Raw genomic sequence first — 12,466 nt, 5'->3', positions numbered from 1 at the left:
CCCACTCTCCTCAACGAAACCCAACCGCCACACGCGGGCCGAGCCGGGTCGGGCCGGGCGAGCCGTTAATCCTGCGGCCGAGCGGGGCTTGCACGAAGCGGCCGGCCGGGCTCCCCCCTCGCGCCGGGCTTCCTCCTGCTCCGCCCTGCAGCGCGCAAGCGGAAGCGGAGTCACACCGGCACTTCCGACCGACCCACACACAGACAGACAAACCGGCGTGAGGCAGCCCTCAGGTAAAGCCCGACCTCTCCTTCCTTCCCTCCCTCCAGCAGCCCCTCAAATGCGCCCACATTTGGGGGGATAACTACCACACCGATCTGCACCCCCTCCCCGTGGGGGGGGGGGGGGTGTTTCCCAACGCAAAATGAGTGATTTGTATGTCTTTTTTGATGATATTACAACCGACTCCAGCATCAACGGAGGACCCAGATCTGGCTCTGACCGTTCAAATAAAAATCTAACTATAAATAAGCCCCAAATATTGCATATCAATAATGCACGCCTTGCTCAAAGCTCAGCCAAAAGCGAAGGGCGTATGGAAGGGCCGATATATGCAGGCGGTCGGATGAGAGGATCGCACAGGTTGCAAATGAATATATGGATTTTTGCGCCCACACGAGGTCCCCCCCTTTCTGCCACGCAGATCCTGCGGCCTAATTTTTCACCCTTTGCATTTGCTGAGATTTTGCATTTCGCTCCGCTCGCTTCCAGTTTATAAGCTCGAGGCCAAATACTTTTGCTTCAGTCTGAAAAGTTATGAAAACACTTCTTTATTTCCCGCTCTTGTCCGTATAGATTTAATACAACCCATTAAATTGTACTACTGAGGAATGAAACCATATTTTGGTATTTGGCTTCTCAGAATTCTAGGATTGTAAGTATATTATGAAAAATAATAGTATTGATTCAAATTTAACTTTTAGTTGTAATTGCAGTTGTTTTTGTAACACTAATTCTTATAGCATTGTTTGGGAAGGAAGTGCATTCGGAGCATTGTTTCTGATATATGTAATGATTGTGTTTTTAATGTTTGTGGTGTTTCTTAAAGCTAAGCAGTGTTATATGCGTAGCAAAGAACTTTAAAATAAAATTGTGTTGTATGAATTAAGTGTGTAATCATTGTGAAATCGTGCAATCAGCTAACTACTCCCCCAGCCAGTGCATCAAAATGAATCAGTAAATTGTGTGGGATTTTCTCTATTCCATAACCCACTAGAGACAAAAATAAAGCCCCCCACTTCAATTACTTTTAGTTTCTCTATGCAATGGTTGTTTTAAACCCAGCGATATGAATGCTAGCTGGTCAGAGCAGAAGATGCAAAAAAAAACCCAGGGGCTTTTTCTACGTGCGGCACAAAAGGAATAGCGCCACTGTTGTTATTAATGAGCAGTGTCAAATTTAGGGCAAAGATAGATGGACACTGTCCAAATAGACTTACCCTACAAAGCCCCGAACGTGTCTGTCTGCCTGCATGGGCATACACTGGACTCGTGGGGAAATCCCTTGGCTTCAGCAGGTGTCCAGGTGGTCTGGAAGGTCCACTTCTATGAACAGGCCGAAGGATTGGGGCATCAAACCATCATCCTATGAATGCATACATGGACATTTCATTCCATCCAGGAAGAGCACACACCAACTGCTGAAACTTCCTTAGCCTGACAAAGGGTTTTTGAACCCGAAAGCTTGCTTAATAACTATTCTCCAACCATTTGGGTTGGTCTAATAAAAGATATCAAATTCACCCAAGGAAACTTGTCTACGTGGACATTTCACACCTGTACCCAGTCCTGCACACACTTGTGCTTGACCTTAGATTTAATATGAATAATATTTCTCTCCCTCTCCCAGAGTGAAGTTCCATCAGTTATGAAACTAATTGCAGCATGCAGGTGTGACTCATAAAGTCAAACACCTGTGTAAGGCTTTGCAGAATTTAGGGCCTCAAGTATTTAAAATAATGGTGTTGAGAAACACCTTTATGGAATAGTTGCATTGTCCCTAAAAGATCTGCATAAAAAAAAAGGTAGTGTGCCATAAGAAAGTTAAGCAAGGAATATATATGCATTTTAATAGTAGGGAAAACATATCATTGTTGAAGCAATGAATTAAAAACATCTCTTTACCTTTGCATTTATGCCTTGGATCTTCACAGGAAGGAATTTTTTAAAAATCGAATTAAGTTGTATTTGCGATTTTGTTCACACTCAGTTTTTGTTCATTCCCCTTTGCATGTCCATGTTCCACCCATTATGCTGTTTAGGTTGTAGTGAAGGGGAACATTTACACTCAAACGATTTGGGTTGGAATTTAAAGTCGTGCAAAAACTTTAGGGGAAAAAAAAAAGCAAAACAAAAAGCACGCTTCTTCCAAAGTTTTGGTTCAACTGAGATTGAAAGCACTGCAATGTGGGCTGGGGTATTCAATGCAACACGCACTCCATTCAACATAGTAATCAGGCGGCATTCAATGATGTACGTCATTATTTTGTTTTTCCATGATATCCAATTAACAACTGTTTAATTAAATAATCCATAAATGAATGTCTTTATATGCCATTGTGTAGCCACTGTTAGTGATCCAGATAAATACATGGTGGAGTACAGTCTGGTAGGGATGGCAGCCAAAAAGGATGATTAAGCAGAGAAAGTGACTGTAACATGCAGAACAATTTTCATCGTTTGAGGCTTAGCCCAGCTCCTACAGGCTTGGCTAAAGGGAGTCTCCTTGACAGGAGGTCATGGCCCCAGGAGGAGCCAAATAGCCAGCAGGAAGCAGAGACATCCCTATCCTGGATACCTTTTGCACATGAGTAACTAATTAGTAATTACCCACAAGAGCAGCCCTGGTGAAGGGTTAGACTGCTCACAGGTACAACTCACATGCATAAATATATTCAGTTGCCTACATGCTTGCATAATCAGGACCCAGTTGATTCACCCACTGGAAGACTGCCTGCTAATTCATTAATTAAATTGCCCGCTTCTTACGTGCTGGGTAGCTGGTGAAACACTGGCAGTGTTAATAGATATACCGTGGCTTAGGGCCAACCTGTTGGGTGCAGAAATGAAGTGCCCGCATCCCAAACTGTGATTCAGAAGACCTCTGGCTCAGCTGTCCCCGAGCCCTGGAGGTGCCTAAACCACCGCTGCCATAGCACTCGGTGTAAAAGCTCTACCTCTGCACATGTATGGAAGCGCCTCCATGTTGACGCAGCCGAGCAGCTCAGTGCCTTGCTTGCAGGAATCGGGATCCGGAGACAAAGAGCCCCTCTGCCTCCGTCCCCCGAGGGCTGCAGTCCGTTAGGCGCGCTCAGAACCCACACCAGAATCGGTTTCCCCGTGGAATACGGCCACGGCCACCGTTGTCTTTTAAAATGTGCACGGCCGTGGTAGTGGTGCCTGCCCTTTTCTCTACCAGCCTAAGGGTTATAGCAACCCCCCCAGGGAGCATAGGCCTAGATTTAATTTTTCCCCAACCCGAAGGTATTCACACCAGTCTTTCCCACCTCCCAGAAAAAAAAAAAAAAAGCCCTCTCTACTAGACTGGTGACTTTCAACCAGAGTGCTGTAACACCCTAGGGTGCCACGAGATGCTTTTAATACTAGCATGATTAGGTGTGTAAACACCTGCACGTGATGCACCAGGTAGACCCAGGGATTTCAACAAGGGATCCACTGACACAGCGCAGTCTCTCAATGCTTTGCAAGAGAAGATTTGCTCTGGTATTTTTCTAGAAAGCTAAAGGCTGGCATTTTCAGTGGGGACGGTTCGGTTGAGAAGGACTGCGCTCAAGTCTATAGGCAGTTTTGGATGGAGGCACTCTTTAACCTCCCCGTGGAAGCTGCCGTTGTGCCAAACAAAATTCAACAGTCATTAGGGGAAAAGGAGCGCTGTGCCTTACTACTTGGGGCCTGCCCTTAGGAGGGAGGAGGCCTGCCCCGAGGATGGTCTCTGTTTGTACATGAAAGCAGCAGCAGTGAAAAAAAGTCCCTTTTTGGCTGTCTGCAGCTGGGGGCAAGAGCTGCCAGCAGACTACCCCACGTCTGCATGCAAATGCTCCCTTTGTAATACATTTTCCCCTTTGGGGACCCCATAAATTGGAGACACTTTCATCAGATTTAGGAGCACGGTAATTTTTTTTAACTCCCTCCTTGTGTGTAATAGAAGCAGGAAAAAAAGCCCCCCATCTTTAATCTGCTTATTCTTTTAAGCAGGATTGTCTGATCAAACGTCTTCCCCCCCCCCTTACCTGAGGAAGAGGAGAGGCACTGGTGAAGGACAGGTGATGTATACCCCCTCGATGTGCTGGGATCCTGATTTCCCTAAGGGCAAGGAGGCTGGCTGCTCTCCCCTTTTATTGGGCTTGGCTAGGAGCAGATTTCGAAGGTCGGCCTCACCTGTGTTTACTGAGGTCTCAGAGCTTTGGAGTAATGCAGGGAAGAATTTGGACATCCAGAAGTACTACTTACGTTGAACAGTCAAAGGCTTCATCGTGCTGCTTTGATTTAGCATTGCCCACAAGAAAAGATTCTCTGCACCTTTTTCTGTGATCATATTCAGCACTGGTTTCGCTCCTGAAGTTTTCACAGGCAAGCGAGTCTTATTCTGAAAAGTGATTCTTAAAAAGGAACTGCGGGCTTCTCTATTTCATGACTCAATGATTCATAGATGCATTTGCATGGTTAAAAATGGGTGAGTTTTTCCAGTTTTAAAACCTCAGCCTGTGATCTGATAGCTGATCTATGCTTTTCTCTTGTTTCTTTAATTCACAGTAGAAGTTCTGCTGGCGGTCGGTGTAGCTTGTCTATTTAAACACCCATGTCAGTATTTGAGGCCTGGGGTTTAAGGCAGCTGCTTGAATACTTTACTTGATGAGGATTGCTGTTGCTGGAGTTCCCAGACAAATCCTGTTTTTGCTACTCGATCATCTTGTCTTGATAAGTAACAACATTTGTCAACAGCTGACCAACTCTTCTTATTTCTGCTCAACCAACAATAACTGTCAGGATCTTGATTCTGCAAAGCAATAGAGTTCAGTACTGTAAGCACTTTAGCTTGCGCACAACTCAACTCACATGAAGACCAGCATTGACGGTGGTGGGCTGACTTCTCCCACTGGAAGTAGAGGAGTGGTAGGTAGCAGGCAAACTCTGCTGTAAGTCAGGTCAGCATATTCCCACCCCACCTCAAATCACCTATTCACACACTGGACCAGTTCAGCCCAGGGTGCCTGTCATTGCTGGCTCTGACGTTTCTGTGGAAATGCACCTTCTTATTTCAGTCTGAATTTAACTCATGGACGTATTTTTCTTCCCTTTTAGTTACTGGCTTTCAAATTTTTGGTTCTGCTGTAGTACAATGATTATTTACATGCATTTATCACTTCTCTGACTGTGTTTAACAAGGAGCTGTTTCACTGAAGCACCGTTATCATGTCATTAAGCTTACGCTACCATGGTCTCTCTGGCTCTAGGCACCTGCCTTATAGCGAGCGCTACACTTGCAGGCTCCTATGCCAAAGGCAAATCCCACTGATACGGGTTTGCATGGGTTTCAGGAATCGGCCTGCCATGCAGCGTTCCCAGGCTTGTGTCTCATAGCTTCTATCGGCCTTATCAAAAATTAAAGAGTGTTTACTAAAGGCTGCATCTCCCACAAAAGTAGGAGCAATAATCTCTTAATTGTGCTGTAGGGATACTGGTATTACACAGATGGGGTTTTAATTGAACTGTAACACCATGCACGTTTACACAGCAGGAGCAGGACTGCCAGCCTGTTGCATTTCAAATATCACGAGTGAGGCCCAAATCACGTCAGGCTTAAAAATCATAAGTTTTTATTTGTAAAAAAAAAACCACAACAAAAAAACATGCATGGTAGAATCCTCTTAGATTCCCTCCGCTTTTTCAAACCTTTAGACTATGATGAGATCCACTGCTTCCAACCTTTTCTCCCCAGCTATGAGTGCTGGCAATGAATTTTTTTTTATGTGAAAGCCAGGATTCTCTCACATTCACACGACTCCAGAAACTAGGCATAAAAAATCACTCGAGTTGGCAGCTCCATCAGACGTAGCCTTTGCTACTGTTGTTGGATTGATCGCACTCCTGGTTTGATGCTGAACTCTAGGGAGAGAAACGTGCTGAATCAGAGAGGGGGTATTTTTATTATCCGGGTCTTGATGTTTTATCTGACTGTGTTATGGTTGAAAACAACTGTGCAAGGTTATCTGGTGAGACTCTGTCTAATCTGTGAGCGCTTTCTTTTTAAGTGGATTGAAGCTAATGAAGCCACTCTGGGTTGAAACCTAGTGCATGGAGGGCACAGACACACTGCACAATTACCGTGCAATAATTTACCTTGGCTTTAAAGTCCATTTACTTTACTGTGTAGTCAATGTATTTCTTCATAAGGGACAGACGCATGCATCTCTCCCAAGCTGGGAGACTGCAGGAGTGCTATTCTTGTGCCTGGCCATCAAGTGGCAGGGGAACAAGTTTGCATTGATCAAATCACTACCTGGGGATAATGCTGGCAAAGGGAGCCAGACCCTGGTGTCATTTACCCCAGGGTCTAGATACCCTTCGCTTTCTAGAGGAGCGTTTTACCTTGGGGTCTGGTTGCGCTTTCTGTGCCTGCTCCACCTTCTCTGCAGAGTATATACTCAATTTACCCAGCAGTAAACTAGTCGTGTGTCTGCACCGTGATGGATTTTCTGCCTGCCCCAGTCGTGCTGCCTTCATTGCCCCACGCAACTTGTTCTCTCTATTCCTGAATCCCAGCTTTGCTTTCTTGGTCTCTCTCTCTTTCTCTTTTTATAATGGCTGGAGATTTTATGCAAAGGATGATGCATTGCAATATAAGGTCCTCCAAATGGTGAAGTTGATTCTCTTATTTCTCCAGTTCATCTCTGGGGCATGGGGAGAAATACTGAAGCAAGTATTGCCCCTCTGCTCAGGGTCAGACTGATCTCCATGCTTGGGGTCAGGAGGGGCTTTTACCCCACGGTCAGACTGGTGTGGACTGGGGGAGTTTTTGTCTTGCAGTGTAGCGGGGGGTGTAGCCCTCTGCTTGGGATCCCTTGAGCATCTATTAACAACCTTTTACAGCAGCAGGACGTTGGCTGCCATGGTCCCCCTGCTTTACCTGTAGCAGATTCGGGTGCGATGTCTGGTGTTGTGTCAGGGTTGACGGTAGTTTTGTGATAAGTTCAGATGATGGATCTGTCTGGGAAGGTTTGGACAGGGCTCAGGGAGGGGGTTGGACTGATGTGAGCTCTGGAGGTTCCTCCCAGCCCGACTTCTCCGTGATGCTACAATTCGAAGTTTCCATATGCAAAACAAACAGGATATGGGGATTAGCATAAACCACAAGAAATACATTTAAAACAAATGGTCTTTATCCAACATGTCCCTTCTTTGCAGCCGTGATTCTGCACAGACTTGGGTACTTGTCTAACTCAATATTGGCAACCCTGCACTTGCAAAACTCACGACTTTGGCATAGGATGACAAAATTCTTTTTTTCTTTTTCTTTAAATCAAGTTTTAGGCTCTTTTTAACTCGTCTCTTGGTTTGGAGCCATTAAGGTTTCCATTTTCAAGCTTTTCACCCTGATAAAGAGGGCTAGATCTTTTGTTTTGCAGGAGGCACTGATTTTCTTGCATTCGCGTGACTTTCCAACAGCCATCCAGACCCCAGGACTTGTGGAATCATCGTGGAAGCAAACAGCTTGATATATTTCGAGGCCCATCAAAAGGTCCATGAGACTCCTCACGTTCGCATGGTTTTACATATCCACGTGTTTTGGGGATCATAGTTTGCAAGATCCTTGGGGCTGGCTTTGTTTCCTTCCTCACGGCACCAAGCACATTGTGATGGCCAAATGAGGGCGCTAGCTTACGGTGCCTGCATTACCGTACTGCTTTCTAGATCTCTCTGCTCCACACCTGTTTGCTCCAAGTCTCTTTGGTCCCTCCAGGCCTCATTGTCCCTGTCATCTCCAGCTGCTTATCTGTGCTGTATCCCCCCATGCCACACATAGGCTGGCAGGTCGGCCTGTGGCTCTACACTGGTTTGAGTGCATGCCCCACGGGTGATGCAGTAGTTGCCCTTCGAGGGGGACTGCCATGCTAAAACAGCCCCCACAAATGTGTGCGTGGCAACTATAGTAGAAAAAACCCAGGCAGCTGCATTGCTCTGACAGATGTTTTCAACTGTATTTTGAAGCCACGTGTAGTCACGTTTCCTGTGTGCATTTGTGCCGCGACAAAAAGCAGCTAGATCAACAGCCTTAGGGGAAAAAAAAAGCCGCCTGCATTTCCCCGAACCAGTTTGCCAGGGGACATGGCAGTGGCAGCTGCTGTCAAGGGCCCACCTGTGTGCCTCTGGCAGAAAGCCACCTTTGTTTCTCCCCAAAAAACTCTGCTCTGTGACAGTTTTAATTAGGATGGGCCCAGCCGAGGATACATACCTTTACCCTATCTCTTTGGGTAACCTGAGCTGGATACATTCCTGAGGGAGGGGTGAAACCTGCTCCCTCTGCCTACGTGACTGGCATCACATACCTGGGTGAGGGGCTTCCTTCCTGGTGGGCTAGAGTCTGCCCGGCAACTAGTGATGTATTTCAAATTGGTTGGCTCACAGCCAACAGGTGCTGGCCTCCATTGGACCAGGTAAATGAGGTCACAAGGGCTATATAAGTTAAGGACTGCCCAGAAGGAGGGGAGCAGCAGCCATGAGGGATACTCAGGAACAAAGAAGAGCTGTACCATCTGAAACTTGCTGTCTCTCTCAAAACTCATGATCAAGGAACTTCCTGCCTCCAGAGGGAATCACCAACAGCCTCTGGATGATACTTGTGAGTAAGCTACCTGAGATCCAACTAGATATATAGCTTGCAGTAGCTCAGATGCGAGATCAAAGGCTACCCCAGCCACAGGAGTTTGCTCTATGGGATTTCTTTGATATTGCTCTACCCTGTACCCTATTCTAACCCTAACCTCTGTAACCAGTAAAGTTCTCCTTTGTACCTAGAGTGGGAGACTTATTGAGGGGCGGGTTTAATTATGCCTAGGAGGCCACTTGGATCTGCGGACTAAGGGAGACTATCCTTTTTGGCCCCCGACTTGGGAAAGTGCCCCAAGTTCTTGTATTGGGTCGAGTACCCATAGGACTATTAGGCCTGTGTTTCCCCGAGGACACAGGACCCAGACAGTCCCTTCTCGGGGTGGTGGCAGCACACGTTACCCCTGGACTCTGCGGTGGGGCTCAAAAGGGGGTCTGTCAGGGCTTAAGCGCCCTTGGAGAGACACGTGGAGTCCGGAAGGTGGACCGGCGTGGTGAGGTGGGAGGCTCAATGCAGGAGCTCCCCCTACTGGCCTGCCACAAGCTTGACTCCAATTCCAAGGGAGACATCGGGTGGGGTAAGACGACTGTCCAAGCTCTACAGCCCGTTTGGCACTAGGCCACTCGGACGACCCTGCCCATCAAGGTACTCTGTTTTTTATTCCACTTGCGGATAGCAGTCCAGTAGGTGCTGGGACAAAACCACCGACTTGTAACTAAGCCATCCTCCGATGGCGGCACCTTTGGTTCGCAGCATACATGGTTTTTTGGCTTTCATGGTTGTTTAACGTGGAAGCTGTTAGAAGCTGGGTGGTACCTTTATAGACCATCGCACCCTGCCAAATTGGGTAAGAACTTTATGGGGACACAGCAGAGTCATAACTACCCCATAAGATCCAATTTGTCTCTTTTTTCCCTCTCGAATAATTAAAAATAAAGAGCCCTGCAGGGTTGCTTAAATCAGTTTGCAAAGAAGTGGTTTCCCAGGCTGGCTTGAATTCAGCCTTAAATGCAGGCTGGGAGTCAATGCTTCCCGTCCAATTCTGAGCCTTTTGGAAATGGATTATTCTGAAGGAAAGGTTGATTTACAGGCTATTCACTCTAGCAGGCGTGGTGAACAAGTGATTTTTATAGTAAAATAATTGCTCCATAATAAGCTAAATAAAGCTTTACAGCTTTGTCTAATTTATGCACTTAGAGATAATGTGAACAACATCCGATTCCTTGATTGTCTTCACTTTCAGTCATAGCTCAGATTAGACTCTCATTGATGGGAAATGGGGGGGGCAGTCTTTTTCTGAAAGCTTTAAAAAAAGCAGGGGGGAGCAGTAAGATAATACTAGGGGTGGATTTGGGGGGTGCGGTGGTGCACTTGCACCCCCCTTTGATTCCTGCTCCACCCAAAGTTTAAAACCAGCTTCCTGGCAGTGGCAGCAGCAGTGGCATTACTAGTCAGGCAGTGTTGAAGGAGTCATTTGACTTCATAGCTCATCATCCTCTCCCTGATTCTTTCTAAACTCTTCATTCTGCAGGTGTTAACACAGTGGCTGCCTTAGGGGAGGGCAAACTGGGTGACCACCTGGAGCCCCACACTTTAGGGGTCCCCAACATTTTGCAAAAACACTGAATATTTGTATTATCAATTTTCTATTAAGATACTTTCATTGCAGTTTCATGGATAGGGCAAATTGAAATTGAAAATGTCCGACTTGCTTATAGGTCATCAAAATTAACCCTCGAAGGGGCCCCAAGTGACTCTCTTGTCCAGGGCCCCAACAACCCTAAGGCTACCACTGGTTAACAACCCTCTCTCTTTTTAGCTCCTATATTTCACAGCCCTGTAGATTGTTTTTCTTTTTTTTAACTTGCTCTGATTAAGTTATATTTGTTTTTGCATCCATTTTAAACTGAAAAATAGGGCCCTAGGCCTCTAGCGTATTAGTGAAGTGTCCAGTTTCTTAACTGGAGAAAAGTATGTGTTTTATATGGGATAATGCACCTCACCCTCTGCACCCCGCCTTCAAAATTGTAGATCAGCACATGGACAATACCCTATTTTCTCGTTTACAAGATGTGTGGGCACTAAGGTGCACAGCTGACAGCCCAAGAAGTCGCAAGTTCGAAGCCATAGCAGGAGCGCTCGTGACACCGCCTGTCAGATTGCAATTAAATCTGTGAATTTTGCTAATTCCCTGTCACAAGGACATGAAGAAGGGAGGACGACTGCATAGAACAGGGCAGAGCCAAAAAGTCTGCAGGTTGGTGAAATAGGAGAAGAGAAACCAGGAGTTGTCATCAGACAGCAAAACTGCCAGAAGAAAGATCAGTTTGATTAGTGGGACATCAAGACCATTCAAAAGGAGAGATGAATGTCCATACCCGTAAAGAACAATGAGCCCATTGTTCATTGACTCTCTCCGCTGCCTGAAAGGCAACGCCGCTCTTGCTGGGTTGGTTTTGGGACGGGAATCAAAGTGAAGGGAGGACTTCTATATTGGATAGACAGATCGGTTCCCCTGCTTACGTCATGCACCCCAATGTTGTGGGGGCTGATTTTTTGGGAGGAGAATGTGTCGTATGTGTGAAAATATGGTATTTTCACGTGTTGTCCCTTTTAAGCGAAATGATGGACTCTCAGGCCTACAACTTCTGTGGCTGCTGGAAGCGGGTCCAGAAGGGACAGAGCAGAATCAGCATACACCGGATGCTTGCACCGTTGCTAAATGGACATATGACTAGTGCCATCCAGCATCTCTCACTGGCAAGAAGCCCTGGCCTTATTCACAATTCCCAGAATCAGAGGGAAAGGAGTACCCTGGCAGTGGGAGTCCAGATTCAAATGCAATAAAATGATAGAGTTGGGGTGTCTGTGTAACCGGGATGGTCCTGGAAAAATGGAAGGTGAGGATTTTTTGCAGGTGATAACTGTTATTGGACCCACTGTATAGTTGGGAGGAATACAGACTACCTGTTGGGTATGAAGTACCCTCCGGCAGGTCTCTGAGGAAAAAAAGCAGGTGTAGCATGAGCTATATAGCAGCTAGGAAAAAGGCCTGCATCCATGGAAATAAAAGCAAGATATATGAGGCTTCAAATACGAGAGAGAAAATAAAATATAATTGATGCAGGAAATAGAGTCTGTGATTTGGTGTTTTTGGGACGACGAGGTTGTAACCTGGCTGTGGGTTGTCAGGAAGAGAATTGGAAGACGAGGAGTTTTAATTTGGGGATTTATTAACATGGGGTATTTAATCAAGCCTCAAAGGGTGAGATTTTCAGAAATGGCTTAGGTCCACTCCCAATGTAGCTGGTAGATTTATTTTTATTTTTTTTTTACTGTGGATTTCAGTAGGAATAAAGCTAGGCCAGTCCTGAATACTGGAGGTAGAGTGGCAAGGCCGACAGCAGACAGGGTCAAATGGAGAGTCTTTGCCCATTGCTTGGCTAACCCTCTTGACAAGGCTGGCATGGGTTTCATTTGCTTTTTGACCCCTGGGATGCTTCTGATCATCCCCGCCTGGGAATGCAATGCGATCGCTATTGCTGGGTGTCAGTTGACCTTGGGAAGGTATAGCATGCTCGGGATTTTGAAGGGAACCTCGCAAGGCAGGAGAGGGGA

The 12,466-nt window shown here is 46.2% G+C and overlaps 1 protein-coding gene across 1 annotated transcript in view; it reads left to right on the top strand.

The window, feature by feature from the left end:
• Positions 1-32: 32 nt before the first annotated feature.
• The window catches only part of LOC102375220 (tubulin gamma chain-like), a 45,298-nt gene continuing 32,864 nt past the window's right edge, over positions 33-12,466 (top strand). The window contains exon 1 of the mRNA XM_006026416.2: positions 33-233. The gene's annotated coding sequence lies outside the window, so the exon portion shown is untranslated. The remainder of the gene's footprint in view (positions 234-12,466) is intronic.

This window comes from Alligator sinensis, unplaced genomic scaffold, assembly GCF_000455745.1.
Source record: "Alligator sinensis unplaced genomic scaffold, ASM45574v1 scaffold1298_1, whole genome shotgun sequence".
Classification (NCBI taxonomy): Eukaryota; Metazoa; Chordata; order Crocodylia; family Alligatoridae; genus Alligator; species Alligator sinensis.
The sequence above is the reverse complement of the archived record's forward strand: the minus strand, read 5'-3'. Positions and strand labels throughout refer to the sequence as shown.